Source organism: Salmo trutta, chromosome 14 (genome assembly GCF_901001165.1).
Source record: "Salmo trutta chromosome 14, fSalTru1.1, whole genome shotgun sequence".
Classification (NCBI taxonomy): domain Eukaryota; kingdom Metazoa; phylum Chordata; class Actinopteri; order Salmoniformes; family Salmonidae; genus Salmo; species Salmo trutta.
In genome coordinates this window covers 50,622,894-50,636,618 of record NC_042970.1, presented here as the reverse complement: position 1 = coordinate 50,636,618, position 13,725 = coordinate 50,622,894, and the positions used below count along the sequence as shown (strand labels likewise).

Genomic DNA, 13,725 nt, shown 5'->3' with positions numbered 1-13,725 from the left:
TTGCGGGCTGGAATTGATTACAATTATTCACTCTTTTTAAGGCCCATTTTTTTTTGTGAATTTAATCTTGCTTATTGACAACGTTTGGCATGTTCGTGGCTCAGAGACATAATGCAATTTACAGTAGGCCTAGCCCCTATATCAGTGTGAATGCTATGTTTAACAATACATTTCCATATTGAAGCCATGCATTTAGGCTTCTTACAATGAGAACTACAAACATGTTCAACATATTTATCAAAAGATGGGCAAGGCCTACATACGTTTTATTATTTGGTTTCTTAGGCTATTCAACAAACTAGGCTATAACGGACTAACATTTAAATTGGAGTTGACGACACAATACATAAGACTGTAAACACAACTTAAAGCAACCACACACACTGAGTGTACCAAAGATTTGGAACACCTGCTCTTTCCATGACATAGACTGACCAGGTGAATCCAGGTGAAAGCTATGATCCCTTATTGATGTCACTTGTTGAATCCACTTCAATCAGTGTAGATGAAGGGGAGGAGACAAGTTAAAGAAGGATTTTTAAGCCTTGAGGCAATTGAGACATGGATTGGGTATGTGTGCCATTCAGAGGGTGAATGGGCAAGACAAAAGATTTGTGGCTTTGAACGGGGTATGGTAGTAGGTGCGAGGCACACCGGTTTGAGTGTGTCAAGAACTGCAACGCCCCTGGTTTTTCACGCTCAACTGTATCAAGAATAGTCCACCAGCATCCCTGTGGAATATTGTCAGCACCTTGTAGAGTCCATGCCCCAGTGAATTGAGGCTGTCCTAAGGGCAAAAGGGGTGCAACTCAAAATTAGGAAGGTGTTCCTAATGTTTTGTGCACTCAGTGTATTACGCTATGGAGCACATTCTGATTGACCAGTGAGGGATCAAGCCTCGACACACCTAAAACGTGTTTATTCAAAACCTAGCGCTTTTGCTCCACTGCTAGCTACTGCGCCCATAATTCCGGTTATGAAAATAGCAAAAATATTTGACACACCTCTGAATCTATAGCTCTAAGATTTACCATTGCTTTAGGTTTGTTAAAACAGAGCCCCTAGTGTTATTTCTGTCTATTTCAATATCACACTGACTGTCGGTGTAGGTCATCATTGTAAATAAGAATTTGTTCTTAATGGACTTGCCTAGTTAAATAAAGGTTACTTTTTAAACAATAAAAATAAATCTCATACTGAATTTGAGATTAAGTATTTTGCAAGTGACCAGTTTCTTTGCTCTCTTTATCGGCCAACTTGTTTCAGCGGCCTGTCTTAATAAAGACAAACTTGAGCTACAGTAAACACTTCTTTTTCTCTACAGGGCTGCATCTCAATAGTTTTAAAGTGGCTTCATCTCCTCGCCTCTTTTCCTTCATCTGCACTGATGTGAAAGAGCTGAACAGGTGAACACTATATCCTGGTAGGCATCCTTTATTGTATATCGCTGTACAATCCTGTGTTATCTGATTGGATTTCATTGGAGAAAAAAGATGACGCCCACACACACACACTATTACCTCTTCACTTTGTTTGTGTTTATTTATATGTTATGGTCGGATACCTTTTTCAAAACATTATCATCTCAGTCCGTGGGAGGTGAAGAAGTCGAGGATAGGAAGCCATTGTAGACCATCTAGATGCATCCCATGTCTTTTCCCTGGGTTGTATTGATTAGGCACCAAACAGAAGAAAACGGACTGAAGCAGGGAGGGACTACCTCAACTTTTCCAATAAGAAACGCTCATTTCGTTGTCTGTTGTGCAACAGTGTGCCCTAATGAATACGACCCAGTCCTCATCTCTCAACAGCCTACGGCAGGTAGTAACCACTGTTTCTGCTGCTACAGTGGCTCTGGCCCCCTACTATTTTACGGCATCATTTTCACCCCTGGGAGTTTATGCACTGCTGCTCGCTGGGCACAGTAAGCACCCCACACCCTGTGATTTATGTTTATGTTATGGAAAAGCGACGTATGGGCACAACAGCACAAAGGGGCTCTTTGTTAACAGGTGTGTTTTACACACGCATCATTCAGTGTGGGGGGCCTAGACAGCGGTCACTCTCTCGCTATATCAAAATCAAATCAAAGTTTATTGGTCGCGTACACAGTTTAACAGATGTTATAGCAGGTGCTGCGAAATGCTTATTACATGGCAAAATGAAGAATTGCAGGAATTGTCACTTTAATCATGTTACATACTGTTTTACCCACTTTATATGTTTATACTGTGTTCTAGTCATTTATATAACTACTGTTGAACACACATTTTCTATTCATATACTGTCTGTACACACCATTTATATATATATATATATATATATATATATATATATATATATATATATATATATATATATATATATATATATATATATATATATATATATATATACGCACACGCACGCACACACAGTGCCTTCAGAAAGTATTCACACCCCTTGACTTTTTTCAAATGTGGTACAGCCTGAATTTAAAATTGATTAAATTTAGATTTTGTGGGGCCTCCCGAATGCTGCAGTGGTCTAAGGCACTATTGCAGTGCTTGAGGCGTCACTACAGACCCGGGTTTAATTCTGGGCTGTGTCGCAGCTGGCTGTGACTGGGAGACCCATGAAGCGGCGCACAATTGGCCCAGCAACGTCCGGGTTAGGGGAGGGTTTGGCCGGTCAGGATGTCCTTGTCCCATCGCGCTCTTGCGACTCCTGTGGCGGGCCGGGCGCATGCACGCTGACATGGTCGCCAGTTGTACGGTGTTTCCACCGACACACTGGTGCGGCTGGCTTCCGGGTTAAGCGAGCAGTGTGTCAAGATGCAGTGCGGCTTGGCAGGGTTGTGTTTTGGAGGACGCATGGCTCGCAACCTTCGCCTCTCCCGAGTCCGTAATGGAGTTATAGCGATGGGACAAGACTGTAACTACCAATTGGAAATCACAAAATTCAGGAGAAAAAGGGGCAACAAGTAATTGACACTGGCCTACACACAATACCCCATAATGTCAAAGTGGAATTATTGTTATTTAGTTTTTACTACAAATTAATAAAAAATGAAAAGCTGAAATGTCTTGAGTCAAGTATTCTCTTAAATAACTTAAGGAGTAAAAATGTGCTCATCACATTTTATTGGTTGAGTACACAGAATTTGCAGAGGTTATCGCAGGTGCAGCAAAATGCTTATGTTTCTAGCTCCAACAGTGCAGTAATACCTAACAGTACAAAACAATACACATGAATACCAAAAATAAAAATAAAGGAATTAAGAAATATCAGAAGGAGCAATGTCAGAGTCTGGAATATAAATACATATGTACAATGCCTTCAGAAAGTATTCACACACCTTGACTTTTTCCACATTTTGTTGTTACAAAGTGGAATTAAAATACTCGGAAATGTCAAAGTGTAAGAAAGATTCTCACATGTTTAAAACATTTATGAAAAATTAAACACATTTCTTGATTTAGATGAGTATTCAACCTCCTGAGTCAATAAATGTTAGAATTTGACAGCAATTACAGCTGTGAGTCTTTCTGGGTACGTTTCTAAGAGCTTTCTACACCTGGATTGTGCAACATTCTTCAAGCTCTGTGAAATTGGTTGTTGATCACTGCTAGGCAACCATTTTCAGGTCATGCCATAGATTTTCATGCAGATTTAAGTCAGCTGTAACTCGGCTACTCAGGAACATTCACTGTCTTCATGGTAAGCAACTCCAGTGTAGATTTTCCCTTGTTTTATTGTCCTGCTTAAAGGTGAATTCATCTCCCAGTGTCTGGTGGAAAGCAGACTGGACCAGGTCTTCCCTCCTAGGATTTTGCCTGTCCTTAAACGGAATGAATCTATCTTTTATCCTGGAAAAACTCCCCAGTTCCAAGCATACCCATAACATGATGCAGCCACTACTATGCTTGACAATATGGAGAGTGATACTCAATGTGTTGTATTGGATTTGGAAATTATAACAACGCATCCATGCCTGATGAAGACCTAAGGGTCGAAACAAAATCACATGTGAGCATGAGCAGCAATGTGCAGCATTTTTATTTGCCATGAATTCACCTACAACTCCAGCACCAGCAAAAAGTACCTGGATGTGTGTATGTTCTTCAGCTTTTGTATTCGATTTACCCCAAACGTAACATAACACTTTGTATTCAGGCCTAAACGTTAATTGCTTTGCCACATTTTTTGCATTATTACTTTAGTGCCTTGTTGCAAACAGGATGCATGTTTTGGAATATTTTTTTTCTATACAAGCTTCCTTCTTTTCACTCTGTCAATTAGGTTAGTATTGTGGAGTAACTACAAAGTTCTTGATCCATCCTCAGTTTTCTCCTAACACAGCCATTGAACTCGAACTGTTTTAAAGTGACCATTGGCCTCATGGTGAAATCGCTGAGGGGTTTCTTTCCTCTCCAGCAACTGAGTTAGGAAGGACGCCTGTATCTTTGTAGTGACTGGGTATATTGATACACCATCCAAAGTTTAAGTAATAACTTCACCATGCTCAAAGGGATATTCAATGTATAATTTAAAATGTTTATCCATCTTCCATCTATATGCCCTTCTTTGAGAGGCATTGGAAAACTTCCCTGGTCTTTGTGGTTGAATCTGTTTGAAATTCACTGCTCGACTAAGGGACCTTTACAATTATCTTTATGTGTGGGGTACAGAGACGAGGTAGTCATTCAAACATCCTGTTAAACACTTGTTGTACACTGTATGTGTGCTGGGTTGGTTGGTGTGTGCGTCCGTCCGTGGGTGTTAAATTAGACATTTCTGTAATTTCATTTTCAGTAAATCTAGCAAAAATGTCTAAACATGTTTTCACGTCGTCATTATGGGGTATTGTGTGTAGATGGGTGAGAATTTTTTTTTATCCATTTTGAATTCAGGCTGTAACACAACAAAATGTGGAATAAGTCAAGGGGTATGAGTACTTTCTGAAGGCACTATATATTTATATTCCGGACTCTTGACGTTTGTTCGTTCTGATATTGCTCTTTCCGATATGTTTTAAATTTCTTGTTCTTCAAAAAAAGTGGATTGTGCGTATTGTTATTCTATTGCTAGATATTGCTGCACCGTTGTAGCTAGAAACGTAAGCATTAACGCTGCACCTGCGTTAACATCTGCACAACTTTGTACGTGACCAATAAACTTTTGATTTGATTATGAAAAGACTTCTGTACAACACAACCCTGAAAAGAGGATTAGTCCATTGGTTTTTCCAAAGGGGGATGGGTTGGTCCACGGTTGGTCGAAAATGTATGGACCAGTTGTTCAGTGGTTCAGAACTGCTTCTCTGTCTGTGTGTGCATGTAATCCTTTAGCATAGCTCCTTTACAGTCTGCCTTGTTCCAAGCAAATCCAAGCGTGTCAAAGTATATTTGAGTCACATGAAAATGGGTTGAAGGACCCTCAGTAAACTAATTCCCCTAATCACGCTTTGTAGCCATATGTTATGAAGTGGAATGTGCCAACGTCACATTTGGTATTACTGGCGTGAAAAAAGACAATGAATAGACTGAATAATCGCTAATGTAAAATCGCTAATGGTAGCCTTTTGATAGGATTGGGCGGTATCCAGATTACCGTGCCTTCCTGTGATATACAATTTTACCCCTATAGCACATAAGGGTCACTTTTTTTTTAATTGTATTTTTATGGTGGGAAAAAAGCCCCCAAAATCTACACTTACCAGAATGCCAACAAAATACTAAAGAATCCCAATTAAGGATGGTATGTATATGCTGACGAGCGCAGTCAAACATTTACTACTAAGACAGACAACCCAGCTCATAAAGCGCTGCAAGTATCTCAAAACGCAGTTTGCAGCACACACAAAACAGCTGTTTTCGGAAACTAGTAGCGGTAAACTTTCGGTCCGTTATCTATTACCTAGTGCACAAGTTGACTGCAGGTATTTATTTAAATAGTATAAATATTCAAATTTCTTAAACTGTGTTTACGGTATTGGAAAATCATACCGAGGTTATTTTGAAATACCCTGGTATACGGTATACTGCCCACCCCTACCTTTCAATGCTAACGTGCTAAATATGGACACCACTTTGGCTTAAGCATGAAAGCGTAGGGGAGTAAATGTTAACCCAGCAGCTCTTTAGTTAGTGGTGCCCTGTAACATATTGTGTACTGTAATATCTCTGGCCCGTGCTTTCTTTTGCTCCGTCACTGTCAGTTTGTTATTCTGTCTGTTCCATGTTTCATTTCCTGGTCTTCTGAGTCATGAGAGGGGGAGAGCATCTGGGACTTGTGTTGGTGTGTTGATCCACAGTGTGACTTAGTGTGTGTGAAAGCTAAGTGTGCGTGTGTGTGCCTGTAATTCATCACCTTGGACTGTATGTTCTTTGGTGTGGCATAACAGAGTGTGTAATATTTGCCTTAAGGGCTGGATCATGCATATTATTGTGTGTGTGTGTGTGTGTGTGTGTGTGTGTGTGTGCCCCCTAGTGGTCTTTGGTGGTCTCTGACTGTAATGCTACAGTCTGGAAATACCTAACCTCACCTGTTAAACCGTCACTGACTTCGCAGACTGATTGTTATAGATCAACTGTGGTGACTAAGAGGAGCTAGTAAATCTCTTCAGAAGCTCTTCAAAACATTTTACATTTCAACAAAATTATAGACCTTAACCACGCTGTGCTGGCTCAGCTATTTTCTTTTCACATTGTCCTCTCCAGCACGCTTCCAGTAGCTATAGTGGATGTATAACCAGGCCAGCCAGTGTGAATCGGGCACTATAGTATTTTGTTAACTGAGATATTAGAAATTGAATTAGTTGGCTCTCTCTATATTAATCAGATTTTTTAGTCTCTTTTCTCAGCCCCTCTCGTGAGTCACTCCTCTGGCCTTTCCAGTCCTCTGTACATCCATCTGTCCTCTGGCTTGTTGTTGTCCCCTTTCCCAGACGTTATAAATAACTGCTTGTTTTTCCTGCTGTGTCAGAGGCAGAGCCGTTGCCTGCCCCGTGCTGCTGCTGGAGAGAGAAGGAAAAGTATTTGTGTTTCTTTCCAGGGCTGTCCCTCATTCACTCCATTTTCCCAGTCCCCATCCCACACTTCGCAGCTGGCCTGGTGCTCTGGCGCTCTCCCTGTCTGTCTGGTGCTCTCACTCTTCCTCTCTCGCTCACTCACACACCCACTTAGCAGTACTCGTACTCTCACCCAGGTTTCTCTCACTCACTCTCCTGTTTTCAGGATGATGATTGATATTTTTATATAGCCTACTCTTAAACGTACACTTTTACACCCCTTGTAGTGCTGGTCTGGGATGAGGTCTCCCCTCTTATTAAATATGATCGGAAAGGCTAAACGGATCTTGGATCAGCACTACTCTGAGACGTTTGATGAATAGGGGCAGGAGAGCAATGCATACCTCCCTTCCTCCATAGTGTCCCAGTTGGTTAATAAGCCATCAAAGGAAGGAAGGGGGGTGTGTGTGTGTGTGTGTGTGTGTGTGTGTGTGTGTGTGTGTGTGTGTGTGTGTGTGTGTGTGTGCTCCTTGTCTGCTATCTGAGGTCCATTCTCATAGGGGTTGATTCATGCATACTGTATGTATACAGAGTTCTGAGAGCTTTGCTCCGTCATTTACTTACTGCATCAAACACACAGTACTTTGACATGATGAAGATCTCCGATCAATCCAAGTTAGTAGTCAAGGACCTAGATGAAACGCAACCCTCGGAAAAAACCCTGAGCCAGCATTAATGCCAAGACTGGAGAGGAGTGTGTGCGATCTGCGATGGGTTGTGTGTGTGATGGGTCGGTTGGCGTTTGTGTGTGCATCCATGGGTGTTAAGTTACCTGGTTTGGTACAGTTTGTGCGATCTGTGTTATACACACATATATATATATATATATATGTGTGTATATGTATGTATATGTGTATGTATGTATGCGCATCAATCTTGTGGGTTCAGTTGAATGGAGTAGGCCTACAGGAGGCCTTTCAAGCGGTGTGTGTTTGTGTGTGCGTGGACAACAGGCGGTCTCACAAAGAGCTCTCTCTCATCACACCGCCCCACAAAGCCTTTCAACCATCATCAAAGAGTATCTCCCCGTGAATCTCAAAATAACTATCAGGCTTCGATTTAATTTATTCAAGGACTCTACACATTCATGAATAAATGTTTAAATGCACAGGGAGATGGTGGAATGCTAAATAATGCTTGTTGTGTTTGTGTGAAAAGTTATCAGCGTGCATCAAGTTAGGATTTGTCTTAACTCATATATCCATTTCCATATTCAAGTAGATATTTCTGGTTTAGAAAGTCACACACGTTCATAGCCATTCGTTGAGTACTATGTGTACTGTACATAAGCTCCATAGGACTGTTAGCGTAATGGCAATTTTTTTCCCCTTTTGTTGATGTAAAGAATACTATTTCAAGCCAAGCTGTGGTTGGTGTTGTCGCTATATTCCTGAAAAATGATTAGAATGCCCTGCATTTAGGGCCAAACTAATGTTAGCATGACGCATTAGCCGCTAACTGCTAAACGTTAGCCTCCACTTATAGCTGGTACTTGGTCTCTTCCGTAGTTGGTCATATTGCTACAGTGGCTGGTATGTTCTGTTGTGATGAAAATGACCAGAGAAAAAAAATGTACTAACTTTTTCCAGCTTCTCCCCCCATGTCAGCGACGGTAGCACATTCTTTCCGAGAATGTGCACATATTTCTCCCTCCCATAATCGGCATGTAAAAACCCAAGCTGTAATTTCACTCCGAAAGCATTTGCTCCATGAAAACACACAAACATATGAATAAACACACGCGCGCGCGCACACACACACACACACACACACACACACACACACACACACACACACACACACTGTATTTTTGGGATTCTTTCACTCTGTTCATCCTGGAAGAATACAATAGTCCTACCCAGTAGACTTTGTCCTGGATCTGTGTGTCATAATGCCTGTGCATGTTGGGACTAGAAATCACACCTTACTGTAACTCACCACACTCTGAGACACATGAGTTGATATGGTATTACTGTATAGGCCATAAACGGGTATTTATCAATGGGTTATCTGTTGAGGTGTCTGACGAGTGATCTCTTGTACTGATGATTGTGTGCCCTCTGCAGAACAGGCCTATTGGTGAGATGTTTACAAAGGCTGTCTAGCTCAGGTGTGTGTGTGTGTGTGTGTGTTAGTGTGGAAATTCCCCTGCCTGGTCCAAGCACGTCCTGCGAACTGTGTGTGTGCGTGCATGTGTACTGCTGACACAGTGGTACACCCCCCCCTTACTCCTGTCGGGGAGTGGTGGGCTACTCATAGTAATCACCAGCAAACTGGTACAGTGTGTCCGTCCACAACCTACTTGCCAGAATAAAAGATGGCAGACATTTTTTATGTATTGTTCCAGTAGTGGAACCACCTAGCCTCTCACACGCAGACCTGAGTCGTGTTCATTAGACACCAAAAGGAAGAAAACCGACTGAAACGGTAAGGGATTACTTGAACTTGTCCAATAACCCTTTAACCCTATTCACAACTGGCTGGTAGAGCATATTTTGACAATGGATTTAGAAGTGGATATGAAAAAAAATCTTCACATGAACTTTTATCGGTCAACTCCCCCAGCCATCCTGCATTAATTAGCATAATATGTATCCTTTTGGGTTGCTGCAAAAAAGTATTGTGGCACTAACTTTGCCCACTCAGTGGGCTTTAAAGAAAACTCAAAATCAGTGACCAAAGATATGGGATAAAAGGCAGGAATTAAGTTGGTGAGAGATTAAAATTGCACCATTCCTGTTAGTAGAGACCTTGAAGAGTAGGAATATGAAATAAATAGTTAAAAAGCTAAAAAGCCTGTATTTTTTTATTTTTTTAAATGGTATTATTGTAGGTCTGCTTCAATCGCCATTTCTACCTATAAAAGTGAATGAAGCAGACCTACAGTAATATTTGTAATATTATTTTAGATGAGTAAAATTGCTAAGCAAATGTCCATTCTACTATGGCAGTGGTTCCCAAACTTTTTATAGTCATGTGCCCCTTCAAACATTCAACCTCCAGCTGTGTACCCCCTCAAGCACCAGGGTCAGCACACTCTCAAATGTTGTTCTTTGCTATCATTGTAAGCCTGCCACACACACACACACACACACACACACACTATACAATACATTTATTAAACATAAGAATGATTGTGAGTTTTTGTCACAATCCGGCTCTTGGGGAAGTGACAAAGAGCTTTTATAGGACCAGGGCACAAATAATAATATTATGATAATAATCAATAATTTTGCTCTTTATTTAACCATCTTACATTTAAAACCTTATTTGTTCATTGAAAATTGTGAATAAGGATGCACATAACTCTGCAATGTTGGGTTGTATTAGAGAGAGTCTCTGTCTTAAATCATTTCCCACACAGTCTGTGCCTGTATTTAGTTTTCATGCAAGTGAGGGCTGAGTATCCACTCTCACATAGGTACATGGTTGCAAAGGGCATCAGTGTCTTAACAGCACGATTTGCTAAGGCAGGATACTCTGAGCGCAGCCCAATCCAGAAATCTGGCAGTGGCTTCTGATTTAAATTACATTTTCACAGAACCACTTGTTGCAATTTTGATGAGGCTCTCTTGTTCAGATATCGGTAAGTGGACTGGAGGCAGGGCATGAAAGGGATAACGAATCCAGTTTGTGTAATCTGTTTCGGGAAAGTACTCGCGTAATTGTGCACCAAACTTACTCAGGTGCTTCACTATATCACATTTGACATTGTCTGTAAGCTTGTTCATTTGCACACAAAAAATCATACAATGATGGAAAGACCTGTGTGTTGTCCTTGTTAATGCAGACAGAGAGGAGCTCCAACTTCTTAATCATAGCCTCAATTTTGTCCCACACATTGAATATAGTTGCAGAGAGTCCCTGTAATCCTAGATTCAAATCATTCAGACGAGAAAAAACATCACCCAGATAGGCCATGCAAGCGGTCAGACAAGTGAAAATAATGGTCAGTAAAGAACTTTAATCTCGTCTCTCAATTTTGAAAAAACTCTATTTTAAAAGCGTTACATGGTCGCTGCCATATCATTGCATAGCGCAGAAAATACACGAGAGTTCAGGGGCCTTTCTTTAACAAAGTTAACCATTTTCAAAACATCTTTCAAGCTGTCAGGCATTCCTTTGGCAGCAAGAGCCTCTCGGTGGATGCTGCAGTGTACCCAAGTGGCGTCGGGAGCAACTGCTTGCACGCTCGTTACCACTCCACTATGTCCCCCTGTCATGGCTTGCTTTTGCACCATCAGTACAGATACCAACACATCTTGACCACCAAAGTCCATTTGATGTCACAAAGCTGTCCAGTACTTAAAAAATATCCTCTCCTGTTGTCCTGGTTTGCAGAAAAGGATGTCTTCCTTAATTGACCCCCCCATAAACGTAACGGACATATACCAGGAGCTGTGCCAGGCCCGCCACGTCTGTTGACTCATCCAGCTGTAACCCATTGAGTTCACTGGCTTGTATGCGAAGCAGTAATTTGTTTCAAAACATCTCCTGCCATGTCACTGATGCGTCGTGAAACAGTGTTGTTTGATGAAGTCATTGTCTGTATAGTATTTTTTGGCCTTTTCCCCGGCATTGTCTCAACCATATCCGCGGCAGGAGGAAGAATGAGGTCCTCCACAATAGTATGGGGCTTGCCTGTCCTAGCCACTCGGTAGCTCACCATATAAGACGCTTCTAGCCCCTTCTTATAAATGGTATCTGTTGCTTTTATACATGTCTTACTACTCGAAAGTCATCTTAATTCTCGCTCAAAAAACTCCCGTGGTTTATTTTTCAAATTGCCATGTTTTGTTTCTAAATGTCTGCGCAAGAGTGAAGATAGTACTTTTGCACGTACAACACACTGTGGCTGAGGAAAGGCACTACTCCCAATATAAGTGAACCCCAAATCAATGTAGTTATCACATTTGTGGCTCTTCAATGGCCCAACGTCCCCGTCAGTTGTTCGGTGCTTTCCCGGGTAAGGGGGCAGTAGCTCTACTCGATGCGTCAGATTCACAACGGTCAGTTTCCATGCTAGCTGGGTTAGCAACAAATGTAGAATTACTGATGCTAGCATTGGATGTGCTCGTGGAAACAGAACAACTTGTCGTCGACAAGTGCAGGTGTAGTGCTGGTAGTAGCAGTACTGCCGGTATGTGTCTCTATGGACGCAGGCCTTACTTTTTTTTAACCATTTATCAATTTTCGAGAAAACGGAATGAGCAGCAGCTACGTTTGGCTTCATACGGATCGTTAGTGGAATTCCTGCGAGAGAGTAATGATTAATGTAATTTGATGTTAATTATTTGACTAGGCTACCTGTATTTGACATTGTTATTTCGCTGAACACTAGATGGTTTAATTTTATTTTTGGCGGTGAAACGAGACTACTCAGGTGAGAAGAAAAATAATCTAACCCAAATGTATAGCCCTGTTGGAAAATATAAATGGACTGTTTGAAAATGTGAATAAAATTAAAATATATATTTTTAAAATGTTTCTTTGGCGTACCCCCAACGGCATTGCGCGACCCCAGTTTGGGAATACCTGTACTATGGCATTGCTGGTACGACCTTCTTTTGACTTCTCAAACGCCTGTTAGAGCTCTGTTACAAAGCAAGCCAATATCATAATAGGCTGCGCTAATACCAAACACAACCTAACTGCCATACAAAAGCAGTACCATTCACTACACTGGAACCTCCAAGACTTCCTTATATGGCACGCTATAAACTCTCCTATGGTGAACATGTTATAGTGCCACCTATTGGTATTGCACACTGGCAGTTTTCATTTGGCAGTAGTGAAGTTTCACACCGGTGAGATGGTAGATTGAGTGTACTTGTACATGTTATGTATGTGGTAATATGACCGCATGATGACTGGACCATTTGAATAGTCTGTTTCTCCGTGTCTCATTCTGTGGCTTTGACTGTCTTTTACCTCTCGCTCTCTCTGTTAATACCTTTTCAGCCATTGTTTTTCCCCCAGGTCACTTTGTAGTACATGATGAAAAATCTCTATCCCTGTTTTAATGATTTGCTTTTGTTCCTTCCTCCACATTCTGTCTGCCCTCCCCTATCTGACCAAAAGTGTTCCATTATCACTCTTTGGGGGCCTTTTGAACTATTGAGGCCTACGTCATTTGAACTGGTCAGACCTGTAAGCAGTTAAATGCAGTCTAGGAGCACAGGGTCTTAGTATCTAATGAAAGGGATGAAGTATATGTGTGTCTGAAGTTGCACCCTAATCCCTATATACTAATGCACAGCTTTTGAACAGAACCCTATGTGGTCCCTGTTCAAAAGTAGTGTACTATATAGGTCATAGGGTGCCATTTCAGACACATCCAGGATCTTAGTGTCTAATGACAGGGTTGCGCTCAGTGTTTTATTTCTGTATCTCTTTTTGAGGTCTTGGCCCTGCTGTCAATGTTCCCCACCCTACTATTGTACTGTGGCAGGATGACTGTCCCCTCTGGACAGCTGCCACCAGCGGTGACCACCCTAAATAATGGAATTATACACTCACACCAGGGTTTCAGTTAGGAAAATGCGGCACTGGGCATTTTTAATTTACCAGACATTTTAGAAATCTGTCCGGACCCATAGGCATTGGGTGAGTAACATGATTAGGGCGTTTTCCCACGGTGCGCAGGATGACAGAAATCACATTTTGATTATGGT

At 41.4% G+C, this 13,725-nt stretch overlaps 1 protein-coding gene across 3 annotated transcripts in view; it reads left to right on the top strand.

The window, feature by feature from the left end:
- Window positions 1-13,725, top strand: part of plxnb1b (plexin b1b) — a 116,603-nt gene that overhangs the window by 49,322 nt on the left and 53,556 nt on the right. The window contains exon 1 of one of the 3 annotated variants that reach the window (XM_029776302.1): window positions 812-1,423. The exons of the other annotated variants lie outside the window; for them this stretch is intronic. The gene's annotated coding sequence lies outside the window, so the exon portion shown is untranslated. Of the gene's footprint in view, window positions 1-811; window positions 1,424-13,725 lie in introns of those variants that run through there. 3 annotated transcript variants of the gene reach the window in all.